The sequence below is a fragment of the Bos javanicus genome, chromosome 11, assembly GCF_032452875.1.
Source record: "Bos javanicus breed banteng chromosome 11, ARS-OSU_banteng_1.0, whole genome shotgun sequence".
In the NCBI taxonomy this organism is placed as follows: Eukaryota; Metazoa; Chordata; class Mammalia; order Artiodactyla; family Bovidae; genus Bos; species Bos javanicus.
The window spans coordinates 73,270,559-73,286,454 of NC_083878.1; the positions used below are offsets into that span (position 1 = coordinate 73,270,559).

At 38.7% G+C, this 15,896-nt stretch overlaps 1 protein-coding gene and 1 non-coding gene across 2 annotated transcripts in view; one reads left to right on the forward strand and one right to left on the reverse strand.

Moving 5' to 3' along the window:
* RAB10 (RAB10, member RAS oncogene family) overlaps nt 1–15,896 on the reverse strand; it is a 66,970-nt gene that overhangs the window by 45,807 nt on the left and 5,267 nt on the right. The window lies entirely within an intron of this gene.
* TRNAC-ACA (transfer RNA cysteine (anticodon ACA)) lies at nt 9,604–9,676 on the forward strand. The gene has a single exon. It is a non-coding gene; the product is annotated as a tRNA-Cys (tRNA).

The following is a 15,896-nucleotide window of genomic DNA, read 5'->3' on the forward strand; positions in this document are numbered from 1 at the left end:
TTTCCTTTCTGCTTGCCATGAAATGATGAGACCGGATGCCATGATCTTAGGTTTTTTTTGAATGTTGAGTTTTAAAGCCAGCTTTTTCACCCTCTTCTTTCACCTTCATCAAAAGGCTGTTTAGTTCCTCTTCACTTTCTGCCATTAGAGTGGTACAGACCTTTGTCAGCAAAGTGATGTCTCTGCTTTTTAATATGTTGTCTAGGTTTGTCCTAGCTTTCCTTCCAAGGAGCAAGCGTCTTTTAGTATCATGGCTGCAGTCACAGTCCGCAGTGATTTTGGAGCCCAAGAAAATAAAACCTGTCACTGCTTCCACTTTTTCCCCATCTATTTGCCATGAAGTGATGGGACCGGATGCCATGATCTTAATTTCTTGAATGCTGAGTTTTAAAGCAGCTGTTTCCCCCTCCTCTTTCACCCTCATCAAAAGGTTCTGGTTGCTGAGCATTTAATAAACTAACCCTAGAAGTGACACATCCTCAAACATTTTGCTCTTGTTTAAAGTCAGCTGGGTTTGCAGGGGATGGCAAGGGGTGGTGGCAGGGGAAAGCAAGAAGCTGTCACTTCCTAATACACAAATGTATTGAAAAACAGTATTGCCATCAAAATTACATTGAGGGTGAGGAGCAAAGAATGGACTCCAAAGAAGAGGGACATCACAGTACTTATCCTTTCTTTGTTATACATTCTTATGTGCTTAGTGGCTCAGTCACGTCTGACTCTTTGCGACCCTATGGGCTGTGGCCTGTCAAGCTCCTCTGTCCATGGAATCTTCCAGGCAAGAACACGAGCAGGTTGCCATTTCCTACTCCAGGCAATGTTCCAGACCCAGGGACTTGGGTTCAACCCCTGGTTTGGGAACTACGACTCCACATGCCACAAGGCAACTAAGCCCGAACCCTGCAACTAGCGAGCCCGCGTGCTCCACAGTAAGAGAAGACCCTCACACACACAGCAACTGAGAAAGTCCACAACAAAGACCTTGCACAGGCAAAAAGTTTTTTAAATTTTACAAATAAAGGGGTATGATGTTTGATGTTGGGAAGATCAATGGATACTTACAATTATCAACAGAAGGGATACATGCAGGAAAAACCTGCAGCTGAGTGGGCAAATCAAATTCTTTATCTATAAAATTATATCTAGTCTGTAAGTGAATGAAAGCTCTGAAAGTGAAGTGTTAAGTTGCTCAGTCATGTTGGACTCTTTTCAACTCCACGGGACTATAATTCTCCAGCAAGAATACTGAAATGGGCAGCCATTCCCTTCTACAGGAGACTTTCCAGACCCAGAGAACCTGGGTCTCCTGCACTGCACACAGATTCTTTACCATCTGAGCCATCAAGGAAGCCCAGTCTGTTTATAACTACCACAAAATTATGTATTCAAAGAAATTACTCTTGAAAAAGAGATTTTAAATGATTTTACTCTTTTAAAAGTCTGTATTTCCAGGTTCTCTAATATATTGTACTGGAAAGAATATGGGCTTGAATCTGAGGGCCCTGGATTAATAATTCTGGTTTCACCACTTACTAGCTAGCTGTATGACCTTCTTGGCTCAATTACCTAATGTTTCTAATCCTCAATTTTCTGATTAGCAAAATGGGGATATACAAATTTCCTCAGAGGATTACTATGAGAATGAACTGAAATAACATACAGGCATACCTCATTTTATTGCAATTCACTTTACTGTGCTTCAAAGACACTGTTAATTTTTACAGATTGAAGAGTTTGTGGCAACCCTGCAGCAAGCAAGTCTACTACTGGCATTTTTCCAACATGCTGTGTGCATGCATGGCCTTTTAAAAATCATCCACTGAAAACAGATCATGGCAGTTATGTGAGAAAACGTAATCGACAAATAGCAAGGAGGATAAGCCATGCTGTAATAGTACTCCATGGTGCATTTCAAAATTTACAAAACAACATATGCACAACTGTACTGCATATATCATGCAATACCAGGGAGACATATTGACACCATTGCTTTCAGGAAGATGTGTAAACACATCTTCCTGAAAGAAGAAAAAATTAACAAATATTTTAAATCATTTACTCTTGAAATTAAGTCAGCTGTAATGTTTTCCTTAAAATTAATGTTTCAAGACCTCCACTTGTTTCTAGCCACTCATTTCCATCAACCAACGAATTTCACCTTATAGCACATGCAAACTGTATTTGAAAACACAGTTCCCTAAAAAATTCTCACTCGACTGAAACAATTTTGAACTCAGTAAATTTGCTAAAATTCAATAGAAGATCAGGAAACAGGCAAAATGTTCAAAGAAACATCCATTCAGCAGAAATAGTTTTATGGAGCTAAAGTTTCCAAGCAAGACTGAATGCCAAAGATGAGAATATTACCTGAGACTGAGGAAAGTTCTGAAACAGTAAACTGTGCTTAACTAAATCACTGCTGGAGTTGGAAATCATCATTTAATAGGAAGACCACAACTTACAGCAAAGAGTGAGAACATTCCTCACCAATGACTTAAACAGTGCCTGCTAAAAAGCATAACCGAGAAAAAAGTGAAAGTCAGCTCAAGAAAATATGTGTAGCGGTCTAAAGAAATTTCAAATTACTTGTGTTTAAAAAAAAAAGTCCTATAATTTGTGGCACCTACATATAGACATCTTAATAAAGAAAATTTTTCAGAAAAGAAATTGAAGAAAAATTAGAGGTGGAAGTCATGTTATTACAGTATAGAAATTGTTATACTGAATTTATAGTTTATAAATTATAAATACATATTTATAGTTATATTGAACTATCAGGTTAACACTGAAATTATTTTTATTCCCTTAAGCACACATTAACCATTAGTCACATATAGAAGGAAACAGTACACATGTTGCTTGTACCTGTTATATAATATTTTAATTATAATATCTTACTGTACAGATAAACTGCTAAACCCTGCCTGAGTTATCCAAAAAGCCCACTATTATCAAGGGAGTCATATTTAGAGCATGGCTGACTTCCTGAAAGTCCATCATAGATGTTAGCTATAAGCTAGTTTCATTAAGATGCTCTTTATGGTCCTGACATTCACACATCTGTGCAGACCCTTCTTGAATCCATGTAAAACAGAGAAATTATTTCTGTAAATGTTTCATTCAATATGAAAAAAAAATCCTTATATTTATCCCAACTAGTTCACTCACATTTTAAAAGATAACCCTTCAACAATCCCAATACTTGAGAGTTAGTGAATAAATCTCAAATTTACCTCATCCACTCATAATTTTGTTTGGATTATATTCGCCCTCAGGCTTCACTTTTCCATCAATGCATCCCAATTTTTTTTAAATTTAATACAAGGAAGAATTTCATGATATTATAATAAATCATTCATCTATTATCTTGTACAAAAATTATTTCACAAAAGTTAAACTTTGATTAGGCATACATAAGGCACAAAAGCTCATTTTTTTTAATGTCTCCAAAATATATCAAAGTTTCTACCTTGACAAAGACTACCGGAAATAAAAGAACTTCTTCTTGGGAATTCCCTAGCAGTTCAATGGTGGGTAGGACTTGGAGTTTTCACTGCTGAGGCCCAGGTTCAATCCCTGGTCAGGCAACCAAGATCCAGAAGATCCAGCAAGCCTTGTGGGTTGCCCAAAAAATAAAAGAACATCTTCTCATTGGCCATAATCATCAATTCACAAATCTGAAACTGTAGGGACTTCCCTGATTGCCCAACAGCTAAGACTCCTCAATTCCAAGGCAGGGGGCCCGTGTTGGATCCTTGGTCAGGGAAAGTGAAAGTGAAGTCGCTCAGTCGTGTCCGACTCTTTGCCACCCCGTGGACTGTAGCCTAACCAGGCTTCTCTGTCCATGGGATTCTCCAGGCAAGAATACTGGAATGGGTTACCATTTCCTTCTCCAGGGGAATCTTCCAGGGAACTAGATCCCAAAAGCTACAACTAAGAGTTCACATGCCACAACTAAAGATCCCAGGTGCTGCAACTAAGACCTGGAGCAGCCAAATAAAGAAATACATAAAATTTAAAAAATCTGTAACTACTGTACAGTAATACAATCTTTAATCTTTGTTAGAGTTTTCAGGTTTCCTGCCTAAAATGTCTAGCTGGTCTCATTACTGCTGGCTGGGCATGTTACCTACATAACAGCAAAAGTCTGCTGCTTCTTCTGAGTCTAAAATAGAGTTAAAAATCAAAGTCAGTAAGGCACTAAGAAAACACCAAGTACTGTGTGTGGCTTTAATTTAGGGGATTTCTAAGTATACTATATGTTTTGGGTCTGGATTATATTCAGAGTTGATGAAAGCTTAGTCTCTAGATACATGTAAGTGTTACTAGCTGACTGTTTAAAATTCTACATCTTAGGAAAAAATTCTTTCTTTCTTAAGGTATAGCAAACATAACTTTGTAAGATAAGACAACAAAACAAAAAAATGAGATGTCTTAAAGGGCATAAAGCTTGTATTTCCCACAAATATAAAATGTCTTAGAAGAGCAGCAAGTAGTGTTATATTGGTGCACTTTTCACAATTCCCCACTATAGCTGAAACTCCACAAGGACAGGCACCAAGTCTGTGCTACTCACCACTGAATCCATGGTGACTGACACACTGTAAAACCACAACAGCAATCGCAAAGGCTTGTAATTTAATTTTCTACTTTATTTTTGAAAAGTGACTGTGTTCCCCTTGACATACAGATCTTCAATCTACTTTGAATCAGACACCACATCATATACAAAATAAACTCTAAAGAGACATAAAAGCAAATGCTGTAAAATATTGGCAATTGGTGAATGTAAAGGAAAGACGAAAGGGGATTCATTAGAGTAAATATCTTTTCTGTAGGTCTGACATTTTCCAAAAGAATGAAGTTTTTGGAACTCTTACTTAAGTAAAGAGCTGACATTTGAACAATCATTTTGATTTACATTTACCTTTCATAGCACTCTTGGAGAAGGAAATGGCAACCCCCTCCAGTATTCTTGCCTGGAAAATCCCATCAACACAGGAGCCTGGCAGGTTACAGTCCATGGGGTCGCAGAGTCAGACACAACTGAATGACTTCACTTCTTCCATAGCACTCTAGTCCATTTATTATCTTGAGTATATATCCCCACATACAAAAATATGCAGACACACACTACTGGATTTTTTAAAATTCACACATATCCATTAATGTCTAATTTAAGGAAGTCAAAGGCATGTTAGTAAGACTAAGAATATATAAAGAGGTAAAATACTCATACTTTACCAGTAGGTTTCAAACCAGCTAAAAATCAAGAGGGAGATATCTTATCATTCAAAGCCAAGTGCTACAGTATATAGGACACACTGCAATCCTCTGGCAGATTATGAGTTTGCTGAATCACTTGTTAGTATTTTATAAAACAGTATATACGTCAAGAGAAAAAGACTGAAATTGAAGACTACAGTAATATTCTGTTCCAAAAGCAAAAAATACTCCTTCCCCTCAAGTAAATCAACCAAGATTATATATCTAAAAAAAAAGAATATATTATACATCTAAATCAAACTTCTTTCCTTTTCTTTTAAATTTATTTAGCTGCACTGGGTCTCAGCTGAGGCATGTGAACTCTAAGCTGTGGCACATGGGATCTAGTTCCCTGACCAGGAATTGAACCTGGGCCTCCTGCAGTAGGAGTGCGGAGTCTCAGCCACTGGACCACCAGAAGTCCCAAAAGCTCTTTTAGCTATTGTGAATGCTGATTCCCTACTACATTTATCTAACTATTTTAAATAACAAAAATATCTGTATTTTGGCAACAAACTGGATATTTATAAAAACAGTACCAAAGTTATCATTCATCCCTAATTTTACTGGATGTTATTCATTAAAAAGTGGAGTTGAAAATCATTTGCAGTCAAAAATTACTTCAAATTCCAGTTAAACTACAGGAGAAAGATTTTTCTCATCCCTTCTCTCCAAAGTCACACCAAAACATTAAGGGAAAAAAATATAAATAGCTTACCTTGATTTCAATAATAGACATGGTAACTAACCACAACAGATGAAGAAGTTTACGACCTTAGAACCCACTGAAGCAGATACCAATGAGGAGCAAGACAACTCATGTCTCAATATAGGAGGTATCAGATACCAGACAGAAAGTCAAAGTGAAAGTCACTCAGTTGTGTCTGACTCTTTGCGACCCCATGGACTATACAATGCACAGAATTCTCCAGGCCAGAATACTGCAGTGGGTAGCTGTTCCCTTCTCCAGGGGATTTTCCCAACCCAGGAATCAAACCCAGGTATCCCACCTTGCAGGCGGATTCTTTACCAGCTGAGCCACCAGGAAAACCCAACAGAAAGTGAGGGCTTGATTAAAGGTTTATAAAGACAGCCTCCATTTCACATAACCAGATATTACCACTCCACTTACAGCACGAGTCTAAAGGTTTATTCTCTAGAAAATCTGAAACTGACAAACTCTGAATTTAAAAACAAGAAGCCCACTGGAGTGTGGAGATGAAACTAAAACCAGGGAGATTAAAAAGCCCCACCCATGTTCACAAAGCTCACAAACATCTTTCAACCACTTCTTTTTTTGCATTAAAAAAAAAAAAAAAAAACTGTATTGAAGCATAGCTGATTCAATGACCCATTCTCAATTATAAATGTACACCCTGAAACACCAATCATTAGCAAAAGGCCTATAAAATAAAATATAGAATAAAACAAACATCGGGGGAGGGGGCAGAGGGTAGGCATGGAAAACCTGAAAGAAAAGAGTCAAAAAATAAAATGTAGAATAAACTATCTTCCAAAAAAGTTACTGTATTTATAAAACAAAAACAGAATACTTAAAAAAAAATTTTAAAGAATAAACAAGAAGAAGCACTAGAAATTTAAATATATTACAGGTGAAATAAAGTCTTCAAATAGAGAAGTTAAAAGATAAACTCAAAGAAATCTCCCAGGAAGAATGAATTAGCAAGCTAGAAAATAGAAAATTATATGATCATCCAGGAGTCCAACATCCAAAAACAGAAAATAAAAAGGAACAAAATCATAGGAGGGAAAAAAGCAAGAAAACTTGAAGTTAAGGACCTGGAAAGACCCACCAAATATTAAGGATGGATTTATCTGAAAAAACAAAAGACCTACCCACTGAGATATATCATCTGTTACCAAGAATTCAAAACACTGAAAAACCTAAAAATCTGCAGAGATAAACCAGGCCAGAAATAATGGGTAAAAAATCAGAATGGTATTGGACTTGCCAGCAACATCAGAAAGGAACTAAAAGACAAATTTTCCGTATTCTAAGGGAAAATTATTTTCAAACCAGAATCCTAGGCCCTGTCAAACTTTTCATTCAGACAAAAAATTTAGGCATTGTTAAACATGGGTGGTTGTCTTAGGAGGCTTTACAAACAGCTAGCAGAAGAACTGATGCTTTTGAACCATGGTGTTGGAGAAGACTCTTGAGAGTCCCTTGGACTGCAAGGAAATCCAACCAGTCCATTCTAAAGGAGATCAGTCCTAGGTGTTCTTTGGGAAGGACTGATGTTGAAGCTGAAACTCCAGTACTTTGGCCACCTCATGTGAAGAGCTGATTCACTGGAAAAGACTCTGATGCTGGGAGGGTTTGGGGGCAGGAGGAGAAGGGGACGACAGAGGATGAAATGGTTGGATGGCATCACCGACTCGACAGACATGAGTTTGAGTGAACTCCGGAAGTTGGTGATGGACAGGGAGGCCTGGCGTGCTGCGATTCATGGGGTCACAAAGAGTCGGACACGACTGAGCAACTGATCTGAACTGAAAAGAGAAGAGAAGCGAAAAGCAAGGGAGAAAGGTAAAGACAAATCAAGTTGAATGGAGAGTTCCAGACAATAGCAAGAAGAGACAGGAAAGCCATCTTAAAAGAACATTGCAAAGAGAAAAACAACAGAATGCAAAAGACTAGCAATCTCTTCAAGAAAATTAAAATACCAAAGGAACATTTCATGCAAGGATGGGCATGATAAAGAACATAAACAGTAAGGACCTAACAGAAGCAGAAGAGATTAAGAAAAGGTAGGAATAATACACAGAAGAACTATACAAAAAAGGTCTTAAGTGACCTGGATAACCACGATGGTATCGTCACTTACCTAGAGCCAGACATCCTGGAGTGTGAAGTCAAGTGGGCCTCAGGAAGCATTACTATAAACAAAGCTAGTGAAGGTGATGGAACTCCAGCTGAGCTATTCCAAATCCTAAAAGATGATGCTGTGAAAGCACTGCATTCAATACATCCGAAAATTTGGAAAATTTGCAGTGGCCACCGGACTGAAAAAGGCCAGTTTTCTTTCCAATCCCAAAGGACAGTGCCAAAGAATGTTCAATCTACCATACGACTGCAGTCATTTCATACACTAGTAAGGTAATGCTCAAAATCCTTCAAGCTAGACTTCAGCAGTACATGAACCTCTGAGAACTTCCAGATGTACAAACTGGGATTAGAAAAGGCAGAAGTATCTGAGATCAAATTGTCAACGTTCTTTGGATCACAGAGAAAGCAAGGAAATTCCAGAAAAACATCTACTTCTGCTTCACTGACTTCATTAAAGCCGTTGATTTTGTGGATAATAACAAACAGTGGAAAATTCTTCAAAAGACAGGAATACCAGTACCTGTCTCCTGAGAAACCTGTATACAGGTCAAGAAGCAACAGTTAGAACCATACAGGGAACAGACTGGTTCAAAACCGGGAAAGGAGTATGTCAAGGCTGTATACTGCCACCCTGCTTATTTAACTTACGTGCAGAATACATCATGCCAAATGCCAGGCTGGGTGAATCACAAGCTGGCATCAATATTGCTGGGAAAAATATCAACAACCTCAGACATGTAGATGATACCACTCTAATGGCAGAAAGTGAAGAGGAACTAAACAGCCTTTTGATGAAGGTGAAAGAAGAGAGTGAAAAAGCTGGCTTTAAAACTCAACATTCAAAAGAAACCTAAGATCATGGCATCCGGTCTCATCACTTCATGGCAAGCAGAAAGGAAGAAAGTGGAAAACAGTGACAGATTTTATTTTCTTGGGCTCCAAAATCACTGTGGACAGGGACTGCAGCCATGATTATCGAAAGACCCTTGCTCCTTGGAAGGAAAGCTATGACAAACCTAGACATCATATTAAAAAAGCAGAGACATCACTTTGCTGACAAAGGTTTGTATAGTCAAAGTTATGGTTTTTCCAGTAGTCATGTACAGATATGAGAGTTGGACCATGAATAAGGCTGAGCGCCAAAGAATTGATGCTTTTGAATTGTGGTGCTGGAGAAGACTCTTCAGAGTCTCTTGGACTGCAAGAAGATCAAGCCAGTCAATTCTAAGGAAATCAATCCTGAACGTTCATTGGAAGAACTTATGCTGAAGCTTCAATCCTTTGGCCACCTGATGCGAAGAGCCAACTCATAGGAAAAGACCCTGATGCTGGGAAAGATTGAGGGCATAAAGCAAAGAGGGCGGCAGAAAATGAGATGGTTGGACAGGATCACTGATTCAATGGATGTGAGGTGAGCAAACTCCTGTCATGCTGCAGTCCATGGGGTTGGAAACAATCAGACACAACTTAGCGACTAAACAGGGACTTCCCTGGTGGCTCAGATGGTAAAGCGTCTGCCTACAATGCAGGAGACCCGGGTTCAATCCCCGGGTCAGGAAGATCTCCTGGAGAAGGAAATGGCAACCCACTCCAGTATTCTTGCCTGGAAAATCCCACGGACAGAGGAGCCTGCTAGGCTACAGTCCATGGGGTCGCAAAGAGTCAGACATAACTGAATGACTTCACTCGCTCACTAGCGACTAAACAACAAATACAGGAATTCTCAAGACTTCCCTTGTGGTCCATTGGTTAAGAATCTGCATTGCAATGCAAGGGACACAGATTCAATCTCTGGTCAGGGAAGTAAGATCCCATATGCTGTGGAGCAACTAGGCCTGTGCGCCACAACTACTGAGTCCCCAAGCCACAACTGGAGAGTCCATGCTTTCTTTGTGGTCAAAGAAAGATCCTGCATGACAAAACAAAGATCCCTCATGTTGTTAAGACCCAACACAGTTAAGTAAATACAAACAAACATGGGAAGTCTCAAAAAATTTCCTTTGCCATACACCCTTTTTGTAAGAAGCTGCTGCTGCTGCTAAGTCACTTCAGTCGTGTCCGACTCTGTGCGACCCCCACAGACGGCAGCCCACCAGGCTCCCCCATCCCTGGGATTCTCCAGGCAAGAACACTGGAGTGGGTTGCCATTTCCTTCTCCAATGCATGAAAATGAAAAATGAAAGGGAAGTCGCTCAGTCGCGTCTGACTCTTTGCGACCCCGTGGACTGCAGCCTACTAGGCTCCTCCGTCCATGGGATTTTCCAGGCAAGAGTACTAGAGTGGGGTGCCATCGCCTTCTCCGCTTAGCGACCTATGACCCAAAGCAATAAAACAGCAGTCTCTCACATGAGTGATGCTAAGGGAACTGAAGCAGGAAGGATAAAGATGTAGAAGAAAGAGAGGTATCCAGGAAAAAAACATGTATCAATAATCTCTAATGGTCTGTCTGTGCAGAAATTCATTTTGAGAGGTTGTTGGAAGATGTAGGAAGACTTGATAATGGGTAAAGGAAATTAATCAAATAAAGAGAATTTTTAATGTCAGAGAAAAGGAAACAGAGTTGTAACAGACTATTTGGTTTTAAAGGAAATATTCCCATGGGCACATTAATGTACCCACGGGGTATCAATTTAACAAAAAAATTGGGATAAAGAATGGGATAAGATTATAAAAGGTTAAATGTTTCATTTAATATTAAATTAGTAACTCAAAAGATGTTGATATAGCATATCTTTTGAAAATAGTAATATTATCTTTTGAAAAATATCAATATTTAACAGAAAAGGTAGACGATACCTCTAAAGAACAGGACTAGAGAGGGGATGAGAAAGGAGACTGTTTAATTTTGTTACTTCTATAAATCTTTTAGCAGTTTAACTTCAAATATGTGCACATATCACTGATAAAAATTAATTTTAATTTTTAAACCTTTCAGAAAGCAAAGAATAAATTATTGCAAATAAGAGTCAGAGTCAATCACTAAATCAACTTTCAATCCCACAGCATCATCCAGGGTTATCTCTGAAGCCTTCAGAACACCTGCATCAACTGACTGACTACTTTAAAAAAAGCCTGCACATTCAATAATGGTACTGGAGCAACTAGATACCATCTTAAGCAAGATAAAAGAATCTGAACCTAAACTTCACACCATAATACAAAAACTAACTCAAAATATATTATAGGCTCACATATAAAACAAAACTTTTACCAAACAAAAATGGGAAAAGATCTTCAGTGTCTAGAACTAGACAGAGTTCTTAGACACCAAAACATGACCTGTGAAAAGAAAAATTAATAAATTCAACTTCATCTAAATTTAAAATTTTTGCTGTGTGAAAGCCCATGTGGGGACTTCCCTGGTGGTCCAGTGGTTAAGAATCTGCCTTCCAACACAGGGGACATGGGTTTGATCCATGGTGAGGGAACTAAGACCCCACATGTCGCAGGGCATTTAACCCTTAACCCCATGTGCCACAACTACTAACCATGTATTAGTAGTTGAGAAGTAGGGAGAAGCCCATATACCACAACTAAGGCCTGATGCAGCAAAATAAGTGAATAAATATAATCCACCCCCTCCCCCCCCCAAAAAAGGCCACATGAAGAAGTAAGAAAACAAACTATAGAGACTGGAAGAAAATATTTGCAAACCACATGTTCAACAATGGACTAGTACTTAAAATGTATAAAGAACTTTCAAAACAGGAAAAAACAAACAAACAAAAAAAAGGAACCAATCCAATCAAGAAACAGGCAACTGACATAATCAGATAACTCAGCAGAGAATATACAGATGGCAGATGAGGACACAGAACAGTTTTTAACAGCTCTGGCCATCAGGGAAATGCAAATTAAAACCACGATGAGATTACTACTATACACTTACCAGAATAGCTAAAATACAAAAGAGCACCACCACCAAATACTTGTGAAGATACAGAGAAACTAGATCACTCACAAACTACTGTGAGAATATAAAGTAGTATGGTCACTCTAGGAAGAGTCATATCCTTATGAAACTAAACATGCAGTTACCATCCTGACCCAGTAACTGCACACTTGGGCATCTATCCCTGAGAAATGAACATTTATAATCATACAAAAACATCTACACAAAAATTCATATCAGTTTTATTTACAACAGGCAAAAATCAGAATCAACTCATGTGTTTCTCAATGGGTGAGTGGTTAAACAAACTGTAGGGAATGCATGCCATGAAATACTACCAGCAGTAAAAGGAACTACTGGTGCACACAACTTGGATGAATCACCAAGGAATTAAGCCAACTGAATAAAAGCAAATCCCAAAAAGTTACAACCTCTTGATACCATTTATATTTGTGAATGACAAAATTTTATAAATGGAGAACAAATTTGGGGGGGGGGGACAGGGTATAGTTAAAAAAGAACACAAAGGATCCTTGTCCTTTGGAACTGTTCAGTATCTTGACTGTGGTGGTGGCAAAATGAACCTACAAAAGTCACAAAATTGCAGAGAATTTAATATACACAAACAAATGAGTACAAGTAAAACTAGAGAAATCTGAATAAGACTGGTGTGCTGTGCCAGACGACAATATCCTGGTTGTGATACTATAGTTTCACAAAATGTTACCATTAGGAGAAACTGGGCAAAGTGCACAAGGGATCCTTCTGTATTATTTTTCACAACTGCATGTGAATCTACAATTGCCTTAATAAAAACATCAATTTTAAAAAGTCCTGCATAAGCATTGCCATTGATATGAAAGAAACAAATCAACACTGCTTTCTGTTCTGATTTTGATACGTTGTACTTTTTGGGTCTCCAGAATAATGGTTTTTTTTCCATTTTCTAATGTTTTACAACCTTGGATGCTCTGTTTCTGGGTCATGCTGGAAACTTAGTGTTCCATCAGCAGTTGCTGTTTTCCTCAAAAATATGATTTTTCATCTCTGGAAAGAAGGATAAATATCAAGTAATCACTTTTGCTAAAGTATATGGTACTATCTTCAAACAAAAATTTATTTCGCATTTGAAATTTCCCTTCAGATGAGTTTTCTTCACCAAAATTTTATTCTAGTCATCATTTTAAATTCCTCTTCTTATAATCCAAATTGAAGAATTTACCCCACTAACCTCCAATATTCACCTCTTTGAAGGCAGCAAAACCTTTGTAAGACCTTTACAGTCTCAGGGCTCACACAATGTTCTCAACACTCTCTATAGCTTTTATACTCTTCCTTCATGACTGGACCATCTCCATAAGCAGTGTTCCCATGAAGATTCTCTTAGATCCACACAAACTTCTATTTTTTGCTAAATAACAGTCTTATTTGTAAATCAACACTCAAAAGGCCCCTATTTCTCTGTTAAACTGCTACCACAGAACTAACCGGGCAATTCTCTACTGCTAATTGAAACAGACTGCCAGTATTTCTATCATTCTTTACTTTTTACAAACCAAACAGGAATATCAATCAGTATTTCCTTTGCCAATTCGTGTCTACCATTACACACCATAATGCAAAGAGCCAACTCACTGGAAAAGATTCTAAGATCTTTTGGAAAGATTGAGGGCAAGAGGAGAAGGGGGCGAAAGAGGATGAGATGATTGGATGGCATCACCAACTCAAAGGACACGAGTGTGAGCAAACTCTGGGAGACAGTGAAGCACACGTTAGCCTAGCAGGCTGCAGTCCATGGGGTCGTAAAGAGTTGGACACAACTTAGTAACTGAATAACAACAACATTATTAGCTCAGGTTATGCTAAAGGAGTACGTCAAGGCTGTATATTGTCACCCTGCTTATTTAACTTATATGCAGAATACATCATGAGAAACGCTGGACTGGATTCAGAAGCACAAGCTGGAATCAAGATTGCCAGAAGAAATATCAATAACCTCAGATATGCAGATGATACCACCCTTATGGCAGAAAGTGAAGAGGAACTAAAAAGCCTCTTGATGAAAGTGAAAGAGGAGAGTGAAAAAGTTGGCTTAAAGCTCAACATTCACAAAACTAAGATCATGGCATCTGGTCCCATCACTTCTTGGGAAACAGAAGGGGAAACAGTGTCAGACTTTATCTTTTTGGGTTCCAAAATCCCTGCAGATGGTGATTGCAGCCATGAAATTAAAAGACGCTTACTCCTTGGAAGGAAAGTTATGACCAACCTAGATAGCATATTCAAAAGCAGAGACATTACTTTGCCAACAGAAGTCCGTCTAGTCAAGGCTATGGTTTTTCCAGTGGTCATGTATGGATGTGAGAGTTGGACTATGAAGCTGAGCACCGAAGAATTGATGCTTTTGAACTGTGGTGTTAGAGACTCTTGAGAGTCCCTTGGATTGCAAGGAGATCCAACCAGTCCATTCTAAAGGAGATCAGTCCTGGGTGTTCTTTGGAAGGAATGATGCTAAAGCTGAAACTCCAATACTTTGGCCACCTCATGCGAAGAGTTGACTCACTGGAAAAGACTCTGATGCTGGGAGGGATTGGGGGCAGGAGGAGAAGGGGACGACAGAAATGAGATGGCTGGATGGCATCACTGACTCGATGGACATCGGTTTGGGTGGACCCTGGGAGTTGGTGATGGACAGGGAGGCCTGGCGTGCTGCAATTCATGGGGTCACAAAGAGTCGGACACGACTGAGCAACTGAACTGAACGGATGCTTTGTTTGCAAAGGACAAGTGCCCTGAACAGACCCCTTGATATTTGGTGCTGATTCTTGTTACTTTCCCACTTCTGTCAAAACTACTGCAACTCCACTTTTCAAATACAAATTGATGAGTAGGAGAATGACCTTATCCTTAATTTTTTCAAACAAAACAATGAAATTCTCAGGATGAGAAACACAGTGACGAACAGGATTGTATCTGGATTTTAGTCAAAACTCTTTCCACTAACTAGTCATATAATCTTTTGGCTTCTCTGGTGGCTCAGATGGTAAAGAATCTACCTGCAATGCAGGAGACTGTGGTTCGATCTCTGAGTTGGGAAGATCCCCTAGAGAGGGGAATAGCTACCCACTCCAGTATCCTTTTTGGAGAATTCCATGGACAGAGGAGCCCAGTGGGTTACAGTCCATGGGGTCGCAAAGAGTCAGATATGACTGGGTGACTGACACTTTCACTTTCTTACCTCATGAGTCTCAGTTTTCTGACTCTTAAAATTCACTGCAGAGTTCTTTCCTATATTAATATTCTAAGGGGTTCTATAGGGAGACACAAAACAAAAAGACAAACCTGCCTTTAGTATCTGAAATTACAGCCAGTAATACTAAGAATGGGAAAGTACCTTAAAGGATCCTCTTGACTCAATGACCCCCAGTTAACAGTAGCCATCACATGAAACAGTGAAGGGGCTATCTGAGAGTAAATGCTCTTTTAGAGAGCTGCATCAACTGTCCAAGGGTGTTTTGGGTTTGTTTTTCTTTTTTGGTAGTAAAATATACTGAACATAAAATTGACATTTAACCACTTTTTAAATTGCAGTTAAAAAAAAACACATAAAATAAAAATTTACCAACCTAACTAGTTTTAAGTGTATAGTGCAGTAGTGTTAAGTGTATCCTCAATGACTTGCAACAGAATTTCAAAGCTACTTCATCTCACAAAACTAAAATTACATCCCCATTTCCCCCTCCTCCCAGTCCCTGGGAGACTATCAACCTACCTTCTACAATTCTACTTTGTTTCTAGGAATTTGACAACTTTAAATATCTCATGTACTTGGAATCATGCAGTATTTGTCTTTTTGTACATATTAAACATTTCTAAGTATACAATTCA